The 16,265-nt window shown below is 46.5% G+C and overlaps 1 protein-coding gene across 1 annotated transcript in view; it reads left to right on the top strand.

Moving 5' to 3' along the window:
- THSD4 (thrombospondin, type I, domain containing 4) overlaps positions 1–16,265 on the top strand; it is a 673,841-nt gene that overhangs the window by 311,401 nt on the left and 346,175 nt on the right. The gene's annotated exons all lie outside the window — the stretch shown is intronic.

Genomic DNA, 16,265 nt, shown 5'->3' with positions numbered 1-16,265 from the left:
TGGGTCTGTTTCCATCTAAAATATTCAGAGTCCACCGTTCTGAAGTATTAAGTGAAGAGTGCAAAAGCACTGAGTCAATCTGAAGTGTCTTAGGCTGATACCACCTCTTCAGTGAGCACAAGTAACATTCCTAACTTGTCTAGTCATTTATCGATTTAATTGTCGGTCAGAAATCTACCAAGAGAGCCAATGTGTCCTCCGCAATCAGGTCTCTTTGGCGCTGCTGACTGATGCTAATTCGTTACTGTGCATTTCCACCTGGAGATGTTTGACTGGATCACCGCAGAACTCATGTTTGTCTCTCCTTGTTCATCCTCATGTTTCTGATTTTGGCAAGTGGCACCTTTATGCTTCTGGTTTCCCAAGCCCGACCAACCGGATGCCTTCCGTATTCGTGCCTCTCCACATCCATGGTGACCAAGTTCTGTCCATTCTGCATTCTTAAAGTCTTCTGTGTCTGCCCCTTTCTTGTCTTCTTAAAGCCATCGCTTCATTTCAGGTCTTCAGCTCTTTGGATCATTGCAGGGGTCTCCTAACTGATCTTCCTGCCTCTTTTCTTGTTTTCTTTCATGAAAATTGAGCTATCATTTTGCTGTTCAAGAGATTTTAAAATATAAATCAGAGTAAATTTACTCTCCTCCTGTGCCCGCCATCCCAGTCTTCACTGTCCACAAAGTCCAAACTCCATAGCGTGGCATCAGTGTGTGCTGTGATGTAGCCACTGCCTACCCCTCTACTCCTGAAGCACTTAGTCCAGCCCTAGCAAACCAAGTACAGCTCTCCGAATAGGCCGTGCCTCTGTTTTATGCCTTTAGACTTTGCCCCACCTTCTTCTGCCTGGAATGTCCCTTCTTCCCTATACAAATGGCAAATAGCCTTTCATCAGACAAGACAAGACTCAGTTCAGGCATCATTTCTTCTGTAACACTGTTCCTCTTGGTCGCAGGAGAAGATGGAGGCTTTTCTTGTGCCTCAGACAGGCTTCTATCAAGACACCTATAATTCTCCGTTGTCTTTTTGATTTACATGTGTGCCTCTCCATGGATGCCCAGAAATACCTTGAACCATGACCAACCTGGTCTTACTCATCTTTGATCCTCCACTGACCAGCACAGTGAGTCATTGCATAGTACTTACTTCAAGTGAATGAGTCAACCTATTGTTCAGCCAGCCACGAGATTGTTCACATACCTGTGTGCTCAGTCACTCCAGTCGTGTCCAAGTCTTTGCAACCCTATGGACTGTAGCCCACCAAGCTCCTCTGTCCATGGGATTGTCCAGGCAAGAATACTGGAGTGGGTTGCCATGCCCTCCTCCTGAGATTGTTCAGCACTTTTCATCTCGAGCTACTGGATTGTATGATCTATTCATTCTTCACCAGTTTTTACCTGGGAAAGTATCCCCTGATCTTACAACCACATTTACAACAGGAACCCCAGATCCGTGTTCTCATCTCCTTATACTTGACCAACTGGAGTTTCTTCCTTTTCTCAGATGATCCTGCCAATCATTTCCAATGGTGAGATCAAGTAGGCAGCTGTATATCCAAGCCCGAAGTTCAAGGGTTGGTCAGGATCATTGGTTGGGCTGCCTGGGGAAGAAGTGATGGTCTAGTTTTATGGCTAAAAGCCTCAGAAAGTTCTTTTCAAGGTGGTAGGCTTCGAATGTTACCTGTAAAAATACACAGAGCCTTTATGATATTTTTCTTTCTTTGTACATTAAAACATGAAGCATGGGGGAAATCTGGCTGAGTTCAGTCATGGAGACCAGTTCATACTTTACCCCCTTAGCAATTACATGCAGGATGGCTCCACCTAGATGCCCAGTAAGGACCTCAAATGTCAGGATGATTAAAATGGAATTTTTCTTATCTTTCCCCCAAAGAAAATAATCTCAGTCTCATAGGTGCTTCCTTCTGTATCTCCATGAGCAACACCCCGCTGGTTATCCAGGCCAGAAATATGAGTGTCACTCAGCTCCTCTTTCTTCCCCCCACCACGTCCAGTGGTGATTGAGGTCCCCAAGCTGCCTCCGTGGGTCTGTATTTTGCTCTTCTTTCTATCACTCCCCTTCGTCACATCTTCATCATTGCTGGTGTAGGTAAGTAAAGCAACCACGGTCATGGTTTTCCTGTTTCTAGTGTTGCTCCTGATACAGAATTGCCAGTGTCATATGCTGAAAATTTTCAGTAGTTCTCCCTTGGTCTTTAGGTCTCTGCTTAATTGTGTGGCATCATTTCATCAAGCTGGGCTTCCCAGGCGGTGCAGTGGTAAAGAACCTGCCCCTCAATGCAGGAGACACAAGAGACGTGGGTTCGATCCCCGGGTCAGGAAGATCCCCTGGAGGAGGAAATGGCAACCCACTCCAGGAAAATTCCATGGACAGAGGAGCCTGGTGGGCTATAGTCCATGGGGTCACAAAGGGCAGGACACGACTGAGCAACTGAGCACCCACATACATTCCATCAAGCTACTCTATCACCTTAGATGTGGGTCTTTAATACCTCTAGGTCTTAAAACAGGTCATCTCTTGTCGTATCTCTTGTTTCTATAGCATATGCTGCTACTTCTCTCCAGAATGCCTTCGTAGCAGGGTATTTTTGGCTGCAAGTAACAGAAAATCCAATCCAAAAGACAAACATTAGGAGGATTTATTAACTCACATAACATAGGCCTGGGCACCTGGTGGGTCTAGGTTTGATTAAGATAAAAAGTAAATTATGCCACCGAGATGCTGTCTTTCCACTCTGCCAAGCTCAGTGTGGTCTCCTCTGGTTCACTTCCCTTGTTTTGAGGATGTCTGCCATGGGTGTAAGCATTGTGGGCAGACATGAGGACCGGTAGAAGAAAGAACAGCCCATTCTTTCTTCTTTGTCTTCTTTTTAAGAGTGAATAAAGCTTTTCTAGACATCATCGTAGCAGAATTTGCCTCCTGTCTCATTAGAACCGAGTCTCAGGCCCATCCTAAAGAAATCACAGGCAAAAGGATTTAACAAAGTCATGAAAGGGAGAGGGAGGGAGAGAGGAGCACTGGAATGAAAACCAAGGCACTGTCAGCACAGAGGAAGGGAAAATGCCCATTTGGTTGGGTCTGCTATAGCCCTCTTTGCCCTTGTGTGTGTGTGTGTGTGTGTGTGTGTTCATTCGCTAGTCATGTCTGAGTCTTTGCGACCCCACGGACTGTAGCCCACCAGGCTCCCCTGTCCATGGAATTTTCCAGGCAAGAATGCTGGAGTGGGTCGTCATTTCCTTTTTCAGGGGAATCACCCTGACCCGGGGAATCAAACCCATGTCTCTTGTGTCTCCTGCATTAGCAGGCGGATTGCAGGCGGATTCTTTACCACTGAGCCACCTGGGAAGCCCCCTTCTTAAGGGGGTTCATTTTACCAGGCTAATTCTTGAATACCCAAATGAGTCACCTGTGGGGGAGTGGGGGTGGGGAATGAGAGACTATTCTGACCACCTCCCTTCCTTCCAGGCCTTCTGATGAGTGACACGGCCACAGAGCCGATCTCACCAGACTGCAAGCGCCCCTGGTTGTTAGTATCAGACTGGCGCGTGGTCACAAGCATGTACTCTGTACTCTAATATTTGTTGAGTAAGAAAATGAATGACAAAACCTGAGTGGCCATGTCAGTTGGGGATGAATTTCTGCTTAGAAGTCCAACAACAGTCATAAAACCAAATAAAGGTGTGTGTTTTTCCGGAATAACAACTCCAGAGGAAGAGGCCCTAGGCCTGTGAAGATGCTCTTGTCGAGGACCAAGACGCTTTCTGGTACTTTAGCATGTGACCACATGTCCTCATGAGCACCGGGTGACCAGTCTGCCCCCCCGAGTCCACATTCCAGGCAGGAAGAAGTGCTGAAGATGCTTGTCAGCTAAGGCTGTGTCTTTTCCGCACATACTAGCTTTCTCAGCAGCAACACCAAGTTGACTTCTGGTTACATCCCATTAGCCAGACCTAGGTCTGGGCTAGGAACGTTGCCAACACAAATATTGTCAGGGTTCTGTTAGTTAGGGAGAGGAGAGGCAGGAAAATGTGCAACGGGCTTGGGTAGTGCCTGCCTTGGTCACCTCCAAAGGGTCTCAAGATAATTTATTCTTTACTTATTGTCCCACCTGCCAGCCTGAAACAAAATAGCAGCCGTTCAAAGCTGTCCCACAGCAGTATTGTGTTCCATCCTAGAACTGAGCCTTGTAAGAATGGTTTATACCACACTATCCAACATCCTCATTGAGAATATTGAGGAGACAATATAGAAAGAATGGAGATGTCGTTTGCCCAAGTTTGATCAGAAATTTAGTGGTAGATTATTTGGGGAATAACCTATCCTTATCTCCCTTAACATTCTGAGCATTCAGTGATTTCAGTGTATATGATCCTGGGGTCATCCGTCCATCTGTGCTCCAGGTCGGTTGTGTCCGACTCTGCAATACTATGCACTATAGCCCGCCTGGCTCCTCTCTCCATGGGATTTTTCAGGCAAGAATATTAGAACGGGCAGCCATTTTCTCTTCCAGGGGATCCTCCCAATCCAGAGATCTACCCCACATCTCCTGTGTCTCCTGCATTGCAGGCAGATTCTTTACCCGCTGAGCCATCCGGGAATGGAAATTAAATTTATTAACTTCTTTTTTCCAGTCTTGCAGAAACTGCATCTGTATAATTTTCTAGGTATTGAGTCAAATGTAACAAAGATCTTAATGTAGTCCTTGCTTCTTGCTCTCTCTGCAAAGATCTAAGAACTGAGGAGGAATAATGTGGCCTGCAGTTACCTCCATTCACACCTAGGTGGCACTCATACATCAGTCGGGAAACGATCGACTGGTAATATTAACCGCCTGGTAGAAACTGACAAATTCTTGAATCGAGGTGGTGAAAAGTTAAATGTAGGTGGCTTTCAGGCGTGTCTGGGTGAATGGATTGGTAAAAGGAAAGGTGGTGAAAACTGGGGTCTGGCTGTAAACACATTTGATGATTACATAGAAATCTTGCCTTCTGTTCATTTTCCGTCAAATCCCAGGTCCCTGCTGGGCCAGCCAAAGCAGGCAAACCCAGAAACTGACTGGCTGGTCTTACCTGGGTGTGCCTGCCTGACCAGGGACCGCCTCAGCAGTGCCCCAGAGGACTCAGGGGAGCCTCGTCATGTCCGTCAGTCATACACTAGGATGGTCATCACAGAGGAGACAAGGTCACCAGGCCCTGTCTTCACTGTTGAGACGGAGAGGGGTTAACATGTTGGCCTGAGTTAGTAACCAGGTGAGTGACTTTTAAATTACTCTCATGGACATAAGCATATATATCATTATTCAATACCTCTACTACTTTATAGTCAGTTGAATCTGACTCTTTGTGACACCATGGACCATAACCTGCCAGGCTCCTCTGTCCATGGAACTCTCCCGGCCAGAATACTGGAGTGGGTTGCCATTCCCCTCTCCAGGGAATCTTCCTGATCCAGTGATCAAACCCGTATCTCCTACATTGCAGGCAGATTCTTTACCATCTGAGCCACCACTTGTGCCACTGACTGACCAAATTACCTGGACGTCTACTGGACATCGTCTCTATGTGGCAGCATAGTAGCGTGGTAAAGAACATGGGCTTTGGCGTTGGAAGGACCTGGGTACTCATCTAGTTTCTATCACCCATTACTCTGTGGCCTTGGGTAGATTGATTAGGCCCTCTGTGCCTCAGAGACATGGAGGTACTACTAGAAGCTCCTTCCCAGAGTCATTGTGAGGATTGAATAAGATAATTCTATGGAAACTGCCTAGCACAGTACCTACTAGACTGTAAGTGCGCAAAACAATGGCAAATTACTGTCTGTTATTGTTGCCTGTAATCCAGATTCATGAAAGTCACAAACGACAGTGATGTCTATCAGGTCCCCACTGTTTACGCATTTCATAATCAGTTGAGTTGTAAAAAGGTGCTGAGAGCAAAATCAATTATATTTTGACAGTAAAGTCTATTACTGGGTTCAAGCTAAAATAGTGTCTTAGAAAGAAATGGATTAAATTAGTGAAAAATTGATTTGCAACAAAAATGCAGACCCCAAACTACTAGAAAACAAAAAACAGATTTAAACTACTTTTGACCAGTTTACCCCCAGTTTGTGTCTGTAAGATTTGCTGGCCAAAGTCCATGCCTAGCTCTCTGGCATGTTTAAAACCCCTGCTATGCATTTTCACCACAGATGTGTAGTAGGGTTACTAGACACTTAGGGGAAAACATATTGGTTTTAAAAGTGGGACTAGAGACTAATCTCTGTAGTAAAGCAACATGACAATGCAAAGAGGCGGGCCAGGGCTCTGATACAGAATAACTATCCACGGAGGATGAAGATGGTGCTAAGGGAGGCGTGAGATGCAAATATTGGCAGAATCAAAAGAAGTGAAGCTGAATCTGGCCTCTGTACCCAGACACTGAATTAAATCTTGGAACCAGAGTTTTGGGTGAAGTAAAAAAAGTAGCTTTTATTACTCTGCCCGACTTTCCTGGTGACGTGGGCTTCCCTTATGGCGCAGGCAGTGAAGAATCTGCCTTCAATGCAGGAGACTCAGGTTTGATCCCTGGTCAGGAAGATCCCCTGGAGAGGGGAATGGCAACCCACTTCAGTATTCTTGCCTGGAGAATTCCATGGACAGAGGAGCCTGGCAGGCTAAGGTCCATGGGGTCACAAAGAGTTGGACACGGCTGAGCAACTGACACTATTATTTTGGCAGGAAGAGGGGGCCACAGTGGGCTAATGACCTCAAAATCATGTGTTGCAACCCGGAAGGGGAGTTGTTAGGTGTTTACAGCAATGGTTCAAAAAGGCCATGATCATTTCACGGACATCCTTTCAATTGATGGTGGTGCAGTAAGTGGGAGTCAGCGTCAACCTTCTGATTCCAACCTGTCTGGGATGTCTGTGCTTGTGGGCAGCACCCCATTAACTTCTCTCACCTGGTGGGGGCTTCAGTGTCTGCACAACAGCTCAGAGATACTGTGTGGCTCCCTTGAGGGGGAACCAGGACCATGCCCCAAGCTGTGCTGTGGTTTCTTGGCTGTTCCTCCCTTGTCTCTGCAGCTCCTCCCTCCTCTGATCTAGCAACTGTTTGAACCTGCCCTTTCTCAGGAAAGGTCATGGAGTCTGAATAAAGCCTATTTCCTGTAATCAAAAAATGGGGGACACAAAGCTTTTTGTGCCTAGGAGCCCTACAGTGTCCTGCTTAGTATCAGCAGGGACAGAGGGAGGAAGGTTTTGGTGTTGGACAGATATTTAGTCCAGCTGTACGTGTTTGAACATTGGAGGGGATGGCAAACCTGTCTCTAAACCAGGCCAGTTTGGATCATTGTAGCTAATGACTCGGGTAGTTACCTGTCCCTCTGGCCTTTTATGTCCTGCTGCTGCTGCTGCTGCTAAGTCGCTTCAGTCGTGTCCAACTCTTTGTGACTCCATAGACGGCAGCCCACCAGGCTCCCCTGTCCCTGGGATTGTCCAGGCAAGAACACTGGAGTGGGTTGCCATTTCCTTCTCCAATGCATGAAAGTGAAAAGTGAAAGTGAAGTTGCTATGTCCTACTAGCTGGTTGGTTTTGCTGCCTGGAGGAGATGTGGGCTTGGGAGAAAAGTGTCAACTCGCCCTGTTGGTGCCCTGTTACTGTGGGCCAGGGTGAAAGTAATGCAGGCAGCTGAGGACCACTTGTCTTGCCTGCTTTTCACCTGGGAGAGCTGAGCTGCCCAGAGAGGGTTAGGGGAGATGAGAACAGGAAACAAACCCAAAACACATTGAAACTGGGCTCAGAAGACTCAAGTTCACACCCAGCTTCCCACTCTTACAAGCTGTGTGCCCACCCACAGGTTGCTTCCACCTTCTGAGCTTCTGTTTTCTCATCTTCAAAAGGGAAATAGCAAAACTTATAGCATCCAAAATAATGAGACAGGTACAAAATCAACAGCCACAAAGGGGAGTTTGTGGACATGTGACTATGTTCATGAGCGAGTTCTACTTGTTCACAAGACCCAATTTTTACTTTGTAGACAAAGGTTCTGGGGCTGGGGAGGGGCTGGCATTTAATCTTGTAGTTCAAGTTAGTCGTTTCTGGTTTAGAAGTCTCTTCTAGACTAAGTCGCTTTGGGAAAAATCCTCTATCTTTCAGAATGCCTCCCTTTTTCTCAAGGGTCCCTTCTCTGCCCTGTTCTGGGGAGAGTTGAGGTGGAAGAGGACATGGGTGAAGCCCTGAGCTGCTGGGGGCCAAGGGCCTGGCTGACTGGGTTCCCTATTGCCTGGTCTTTGGGGTCCCCTCCAGCCTCACTGCATCTACCCCTATGGCCATGGATGAAACTCTCAGGCTGTTTTTGCAGCACAGTTGAGGGCTGATGGAGTCCAATCCTTCCTCATGCCCCTTTTGGCCACTGATGCTCCCGGGCCCCCTGCATGCCCCTGAGTCTCCCAGTCCTTCCACGTCCACCTCTCACCTCGACTCCTCATGCAGCCACATTCTGGTCTTGGAGCCGCTGTATCGGCTCCTCTCTCTGCCTGGTCTGCCCACACCTGTTTCTTCTCTCCTGCAGCTTTCCCCTGTTGCTGGGGAAACAAGGAGCCAGTCTCCCAGCTCCCACTTTTCCAAGGGAAGTACAGCGCATGTCCCCTCAGCTTTGGGTTCCCAACTCTTTCTGGAAGTTTCTCCTCCCACCTCCAGTGTTTCTACCCTGGGCTAGATGGAGAAGGGGTGTGGGGAAGGGCTGCATGTGGTGAAGGAACAGGTCCCACACTTGAAACTTTAACCCTCCCCTACTGGCCTTTGGGTTCAATCCCTGGGTCGGGAAGATTCCCTGGAGGAGGAAATGGCAGCCCACTGCAGTACTCTTGCCTGGGAGATCCCATGGACAGAGGGGCCTGGTGGGCTGCAGTCCATGGGGTTGCAAAGAGTCAGACATGACAGTGACTAAATCGTCACCTCCTACCACCCTTCTCCCAGCTTTTGAGGGCATCTATGCCTATTCCAGATTGAGTTTTTGCCCCCTTTCCCCAAAATAGATATGTTGATGGTATTTGGAGGTGGATCCTTTGGCAGGAAATTAAGTTTAAATGAGGTTACAAGGGTGGGGCCTTCTGCCCTTATAAGAAGAGAACCAGAGAGCCTTCTCCACCCCACCCGCTTCCTCTCTCTTCATGCACTTTATGCAAACACATGAAAAAAAAAAGGCCATATGAGACCATAGCACCAAGTTGGCATCTACAAGTCAGGAAGAGAGTCCTCACTGGAAACTGACTTTGTGGGACCTTGATCTGGGATTTCTACCATCTAGAACTGTGGAAAAATACACGTCTGTAGTTTCAGCCACCCCATCTGTGGTGTTTTGCTGCAGAAGCCGGAGCTAAGACAGCCCCTGCCCCCTTGTGGCATGCCAGCTTGCCCTGTCACTTCCAGACAGCCTGTGCTCAGACCCAGCTTGGGGTGATCTTGTGGGCCAAGCCCTTTCAAAATTTAAAACTAAACTCTTCCACACTGAAACACCTAGTTCTTACAAGTCAAAAGCCTTCTGTCGGAGATGGGCTTTGGGAACTGACCTGTGGTCTCCACTGTGCCTCAGTGGATGGAGGGCCATGGAGCATGGAGCAGTTTAGTGTTACCGACCACGAGTGAGCAATACATTGAATGATGATACTATACCATTACTTTGCCTGGGAAACAGTGGGTGGCCAGTGACTGTTTTCTGAATTTTGATATTGAGTAACAGCTGTGAACTTGAGTATCCTAAAAAGTAAAACTGAACTACAGTCAAATGATGTAGACATTTGAACTACACTCAAATGTCTGCTTGTTAGCTGCTTTGTCTCCTGGAGGCATGGTACTCAGACCTGGAGGGCTGTGGTTGTGGGCGGCTGTGAAGGTTCTCTGATGGGTATCTAATGGACAGCACCCGAAAATCCAGTGTGGGTTTCATTGCCTTCCTTGTGTCATGACCATCATGGTTACTTACTGGCAACCCCCAGAGGTAAACTCCAGGCCTGGGAGCATGGTTTATTTGTTGCAAATGAACCTTGGTGCCCATGGTGGGTGAATACTCTTTAAAATGAAAGAACCCACATGGAAAATAACTCCGAAGAAATGTACATTTAAAACCACTCTTCCCTCTCTTGCTCTTCTAGGAAAGAAATGGGTTGGGGGGTGGAATAAAACTTCATGTTTAAGTCAAACAAGGCCGTTTCTGTACATTGATGTAACTGGATAGCTTTGAAAAGGAGGGCGGGCTCATCTCTGGCCTGGGTCTTGGAGCCTGGCTGCCAAAGAAAGAGGCGGCCTGGCCCCTCTCCCAGCTGTGGGGCTCCGGGGCTGAGGAGCCCGAGGCCCCGCATGTGACACCTCGTTCTTAAGATACTCTAATTTATAGTTAACGCCTTTTAAGCAAACAAGAGGGAGAAAAAAAATCTGGTTCATATTATGGTAACTTGCAATGAAGGGAAGTCTAGGAGTTCAAAGAAAAATATCCCAGGAAAAGCAGAGCCCGTTAAAATTCATTCTAAGTGGTTGGGAAGATAATTGGAAAGAAGGCTTTCTCAGGGCGAGGTTGGAAGCCGGGTTCCCCCCACTCCAGTTGTCTCTCCCCGACACGAGAGTCATTCCAAAGAGGAGCCAAATTCATAAGGATTGGTTACTAAGACAGGCTAAATTGACTGAAGAAATAAAAACTTCAGAGCTCAGTTGAAGGGATCAAGACAGAGGTAATGAGTATGTTCTCTTTCCAAAGCCAGCAGACTCCTGTTTGGTTTGATGTGAGGGGCACAGAAGCTTTCTCTCCCTTCCCATGCTCACCCCTGCCATCACCCCCTGTAAAAAAAAAATTGCCCCTCACCTGCTGATGGTCTGTTGGGACTTGATTTTCTACCATCAGTAAGTTCCTAACTGATTCTCTGGATCAAGGCATCTTTTGTGGCTCTGTGTGCTTGTTGGAGGTCTGCAGGGCAAGAGGGATGAGAGCCAGCAAAGAGCAGAACTTTGCTTCACCACTCCCCACCCTCTCCCCTCAGCTCCACTCCTCTGCCCTGCATGGAAGCCTTGGGCCTCTCCAGGCTGGAAGGTCTTCATATTTGATGCAGTGGTAGCACCACAGTGACTAAATCAAAAGAGCTTGGGGTGTCAGAATGGTTGGAAGGTGGTATTATGGGGCCTATCTTATAGCTGTGCCTACTGAGGAGCCTATGGTTTGGGCTCAGACTGCTGTATCAGTGGTTTGGTGGGTGGGCGGTCAGGATTAGAAGGAGAGCCTGGTGGAGGTTACATCCTTGATCCCTGCTGACTTTCCCATCCCCACCCTGATACTTCATGGATGAGGAAGCCCAACCTCTTAATAAACAGCTCTCAACCCTCCAGGTCCCTACCAACGAGTCCATATGCCATCAGCCTCATGCCCAGAACTGAATATTCATTCCTTTGACCTAAGGAACTGGCTTGTAATCAAAAGCCCTTGTCCCTCAGAGGCCTGACACCCTGGCCTAGCGTGAAAGTGAATTGATGGACATAATCTGTTCCAGATGAACTCCAATTTGGTTGAGAGGTAGGGGTAAGAATTAGGAACACAGAGGAAGGGGGCAGAAATTTGACACAGTCGATGCTGAAAGGGAGGTGGGAAGTGTCAGGACAGAATTGCCCTCTTCACCTCAGGGTGGCCCTGGATTGCAGCGAGAATCTTGTGCTCCCCCCACCCCAACAATTCTCATGGGTCCTACTGTTTCTCTTAAGCAGCTGAGGCCGCTGATGTCTGCCCCTTTCATCCAGGTCAGTTTTTCCTCTCTTTCTGAGCCTGCCAGAGAGTCAAGGGTCAAGCTCATCCCAGTTTGACCCACTGACTTTTTAGACTGAGCCCCTTTTGTAGACAATGACAGGCTTTTGCTCCCTTAATTAGAATTCCCTGGTATGAATGGCAGTGTTATTTGGTGGTGTTTGGTTTGGATATGAGGAAAGAACTTTTCTCTTCCTTTCTTTTCCTCTTGTGGTTTGCTTTTGGATTACTTAAATAAATAGGGGGAAATGTCCCCAGTTCAGCATCCAAGGAGTGCCAAGGCAGCATGCCGTGTTTACTCATATATTTCCACCCTGTGTATTCCTCTGCACCTCGGATTCTAAGGCAATCTTACGCATTTCTTTTTCCCGCATAATTTCTTCCATTTCCAGAGAGCATTTCTGTCAGTGGCAAAAAATGAGTTGCCTTTAAGTATCAGTGAGATAGTGGAAATGCTGAAATGCTTGTACTTGCTGGAATAAAAAGAGTGAGTGGGCAGGGTTAGAAGGAGAGCCTAGTGGAGATTACACCCTTGATCCCTGTCAGCTCTCCCATCCTCGCCCTGAGACTTCATGGGTGGGGAAGGCTGATCTCTTAATAAGCAGCCCTCCCGGGGCAGCCTGTCCCTTCCAGTGGGTCCATATGCCGTCAGTCCCATTGGGTATTCATTCCTTTGACCTACAGGAATTGGCCTGTAATCCCCTTGTTTCCTGAGTCATGAAGATGAGTGCAGCTCTCTGCTAAGCACATTACCTGCCCATCTCAACTGGCCCCCAAGCAATGTTACTGAGTAGGTTTCATCATGAACCTCAGTTTACCCATGGCAGACCTGATGCCCACAGCAGTGTGGCCAAGATCTTACACCCAGTTGGTGGCTGAGTCAGGAGTCACACCTCATCTGAGGGCCTTCTGAATCCAAGAGTCCTATCTGGGGACTTTCCTGGTTGTCCAGAAGTTAAGAATCCACATGCCAATGCAGAGGACACAGGTTCGATCCCTGGTCTGGAAAGATTCCACGTGCACGGGGGCAAGGAAGCCCATGCACCACAACTGCTGAGCCTGCGCTCTAGAGCCCGTGTGCTGCAACTCCTGAAGTCTGGGAGCCCTAGAACCCGTGCTCCGCAACAAGAGAAGCCCCTGCAATGAGAAGCCCATGCACTGCAACCAGAGAGTAGCCCCCACTTGCAACTAGAGAAAGCCTGCAAGTGGCGATGAAGATCCAGTACAGTCCAAAATAAAGAAATACATGATTTTAAAAAGAGCCCCATCTGGGCACTGCGCTGATTCCCAGTGTTTGCTTCCTTCTCAACAAGCCCTTGTTAGGATTTGAAACAGAGTTGGGACAGAATGGGGAGGTGACACAGTAGTAGATGAGGAGAGAGCCTCCATGAGTGCCCTTTAGACAAGGATGAAGGCCCCCTGGATATAGAAAACCATTCCAAACTGAAGGAGCTGGCCTCGGAATGACGGTGATGCTGGTGTTTCCAACCTATACATTCAGCCTGAGGGTAAGAAGCAGAGATTCATCACTTGGAATAAAATCCACTCTCCTTCCTGTGGACTACAGGTTCTGTATACTCTGGCCCCTTCCTACCACTACAGTCACTCAGCATCTGCCGCCTCTCTTTCTTGTTCTTGGGTGTGGCCAAGCTCTGCCCATCTGAGGCTTGGCACTTGCTGTGACCCTGGCCTGGAGCCCTCAATGCTGGGATCTTTTCAGGGCTCACTCCTTTGCTTCTTTCATCCTCCTCTGGAAGGCTCCTCCTGAAACCAGCCTAGCTCCACCCTGCCTCCACCGCCATACACTCTCCTCCCTTGTAACGCCTCACTTTCTCCATAGCACTGCTGTCTGAGATGACAGTATTTATTTAGTTATAGGTTCATAGCCTGCCTTCCCCATCAGAAGGTGAGCCCCAGGGATGCAGGGTCACCTTGCTCACTACTGGATTCCCTGTGCCATGACAGTGCCTGGCACATATGTGTTGGATGAACAAATGCATTCAGGAAGTCTGTGGCGCCTGCAATGATCAGAATCCTCTACCAGACCATTTCTGGGTTTTTCCAGTTCTGGGATAAATTATTAAAAATGACACAATTCTATGAAAATGTAATCTTGTTATAATAAATATCTTTTACATATGTATTAGTTTAGTTCTTTAATGGCCATGTGTAAACTGTTCTAATTTTTATCAATATTTCTCTTTCTTGGATGGTAAAACTGAAGCTTGGAGAAATGCACTGACTTTCCAAAAGCCATATAAGCTTTGAACAAGAATTTTATGAATTTTGTGTGGAAATTTGATGTGTATGTCTATTGTTACAGAGTGAGAAGAGCCTGGGATTTGGAAGCAAAAGGTTTCTATTTTGTATTTTGTCTTAGTTTGCATTTTAGCATGTTTATCGCAATATTATCTCAGACAACAGGGACTTCCTTGGCGGTCCATGGCTGGGGCTCGGGACTCCTGAGGCAGGGGGCTCAGATTCGATTCCTAGTCAGGGAGCTGGACCCCAGGTGCCACAACTGAGAGTTTGCATGCCACAACTAAAGATCCTGCATGCCACACTGAATATCAAAGACTCCGTGTGCCACAGCTAAGACCCAGCACAGCCGAATGAAATAAATGAGCAATTTAAAAAATATTATCACAGACAAGACTTCCCTTTCTAAGCATCAGTGTTCTTATTGTAAATGACAAACATAAATTTTAAAAAGTAGAACTTCATTCACAGCACCACCTGTGATAACATATTTAGCATTTAGTAGAGTCAGCATACCTGTTAGGCACACAATAAATACTGGTTGACTTACACACACCTATTTCCTCATGCATAAAGTACTATGCCCACCTTTGGGGTTGTTATTAAGCTCACATAAAGTAAGGTATCAAAAGTACTTCGTGAACTATAAAAAAGCATAATGTGGTGCCAACTGATTATATTATTGTCCTGTTTCAAAACACTGGACATCTTGGAACTTTCTAAAAGAGAAATAATTGTGATGAAAATATTCTTTTCATCCTTAGACATTGTTGGAAAAATAATAACATAAATTCAAGGCATTGATGTTACTGAGAGTCTTCCTTATTCTGTGAGGTATCCACAACTTTATGGTTTACTCTTCCGCACAGAATTTTTAAAAGAAGCTTCAAAAAGCTCTACTCTGTTACTCCTTTACAATAGTACAAAGTGGACCCAGTGTGTTCGCGAGCCCTGTGACTTGCACGGTGGGCACTTCTCTGCTTGGGTCCTTGACTGCACTGCCACTGATGTTTCATATTTTATTTGAAAAGAGGTGGACGTTATCTTTGAGGGACCTGGAAAGGGCTCTTAAGATAACTTTCTCACGAATCCCTAAGTGTAACTTTGTTGATTCTCCATGAGTCCTCGGTGCTAGGCACCCTTTTCATTTCTTCTTGCTTTCTGTCTGATTAATGCTTCTTGGGACTTGCCTGGAGGTCCTGTGTTAAGCGTTCACCTACCAATGCTGGGGGTGTGAGTTGGATCCCTGGTTGGGGAGCTAAGATCCCACATGCCTCATGGTGAAAAAAAAAAAAAAAACATAAAAAGCAGAAACATTATTGTAACAAATTCAATGAAGACTTTAAAATGGTCCACATAAAAAAATCTTTATTAAAAGAAAAAAATGCTTCTGAGCTGCTCAGCAAAGCACACCAGTAGTGTCACTGGTGGGGGTTTTAGTCTGCTCACCCTTCTTGGTTCAAGGTAGATGAAAGCATTTCTTCTGCAAGTTTTCTTCAAAAAGTTGTATCTCTAACCATAAAATAGGATATATGAAGCAAGTTATTTAGATTCCTTTTTAATTTGAAAAGTTCAAAAAGATACATATATACCTTCAAAGTAAAAATCACACACAATCCAGCAAAATATAAGTAAGATAAAAGGTGACTACATAGGGACTTCCCTGGTGGTCCAGTGGCTGTGACTTCTAGCTCTCAGTGCAGGGGGCCCCATGTTTGATCCCTGGTCAGGGAACTAGATCCCACATACTAGGACTAAGACCCTGTGAAGTCAAATAAAAATCATAAATAAATACTTTTTTTAAGTGACTACATATAAACTAAGGAGTTGTATCATAACTGTTACTTTGGAATGACACTTCAGTTTTGTGAAGGATAGCCCATTGTGAGTAACTCTGAACTAGAGATCGGCAAGTGAATTGATAAATCCTAGGTGGGCTGATGAAAGTGAAAGAGGAGAGTGAAAAAGTTGGCTTAAAGCTCAACATTCAGAAAATGAAGATCATGGCATCTGGTCCCATCACTTCATGGGAAATAGATGGGGAAACAGTGGAAACAGTGTCAGGCTTTATTTTTTGGGGCTCCAAAATCACTGCAGATGGTGACTGCAGCCATGAAATTAAAAGATGCTTACTCCTTGGAAGGAAAGTTATGACCAATCTAGATAGCATATTCAAAAGCAGAGACGTTACTTTGCCAACAAAGGTCCGTCTAGTCAAGGCTATGGTCT

The sequence above is a fragment of the Bison bison genome, unplaced genomic scaffold (genome assembly GCF_000754665.1).
Source record: "Bison bison bison isolate TAMUID 2011002044 unplaced genomic scaffold, Bison_UMD1.0 scf7180017864034, whole genome shotgun sequence".
Classification (NCBI taxonomy): Eukaryota; Metazoa; Chordata; class Mammalia; order Artiodactyla; family Bovidae; genus Bison; species Bison bison.
Note: the sequence above shows the minus strand (reverse complement) of the source record. Positions and strands in the feature narration are given on the sequence as shown.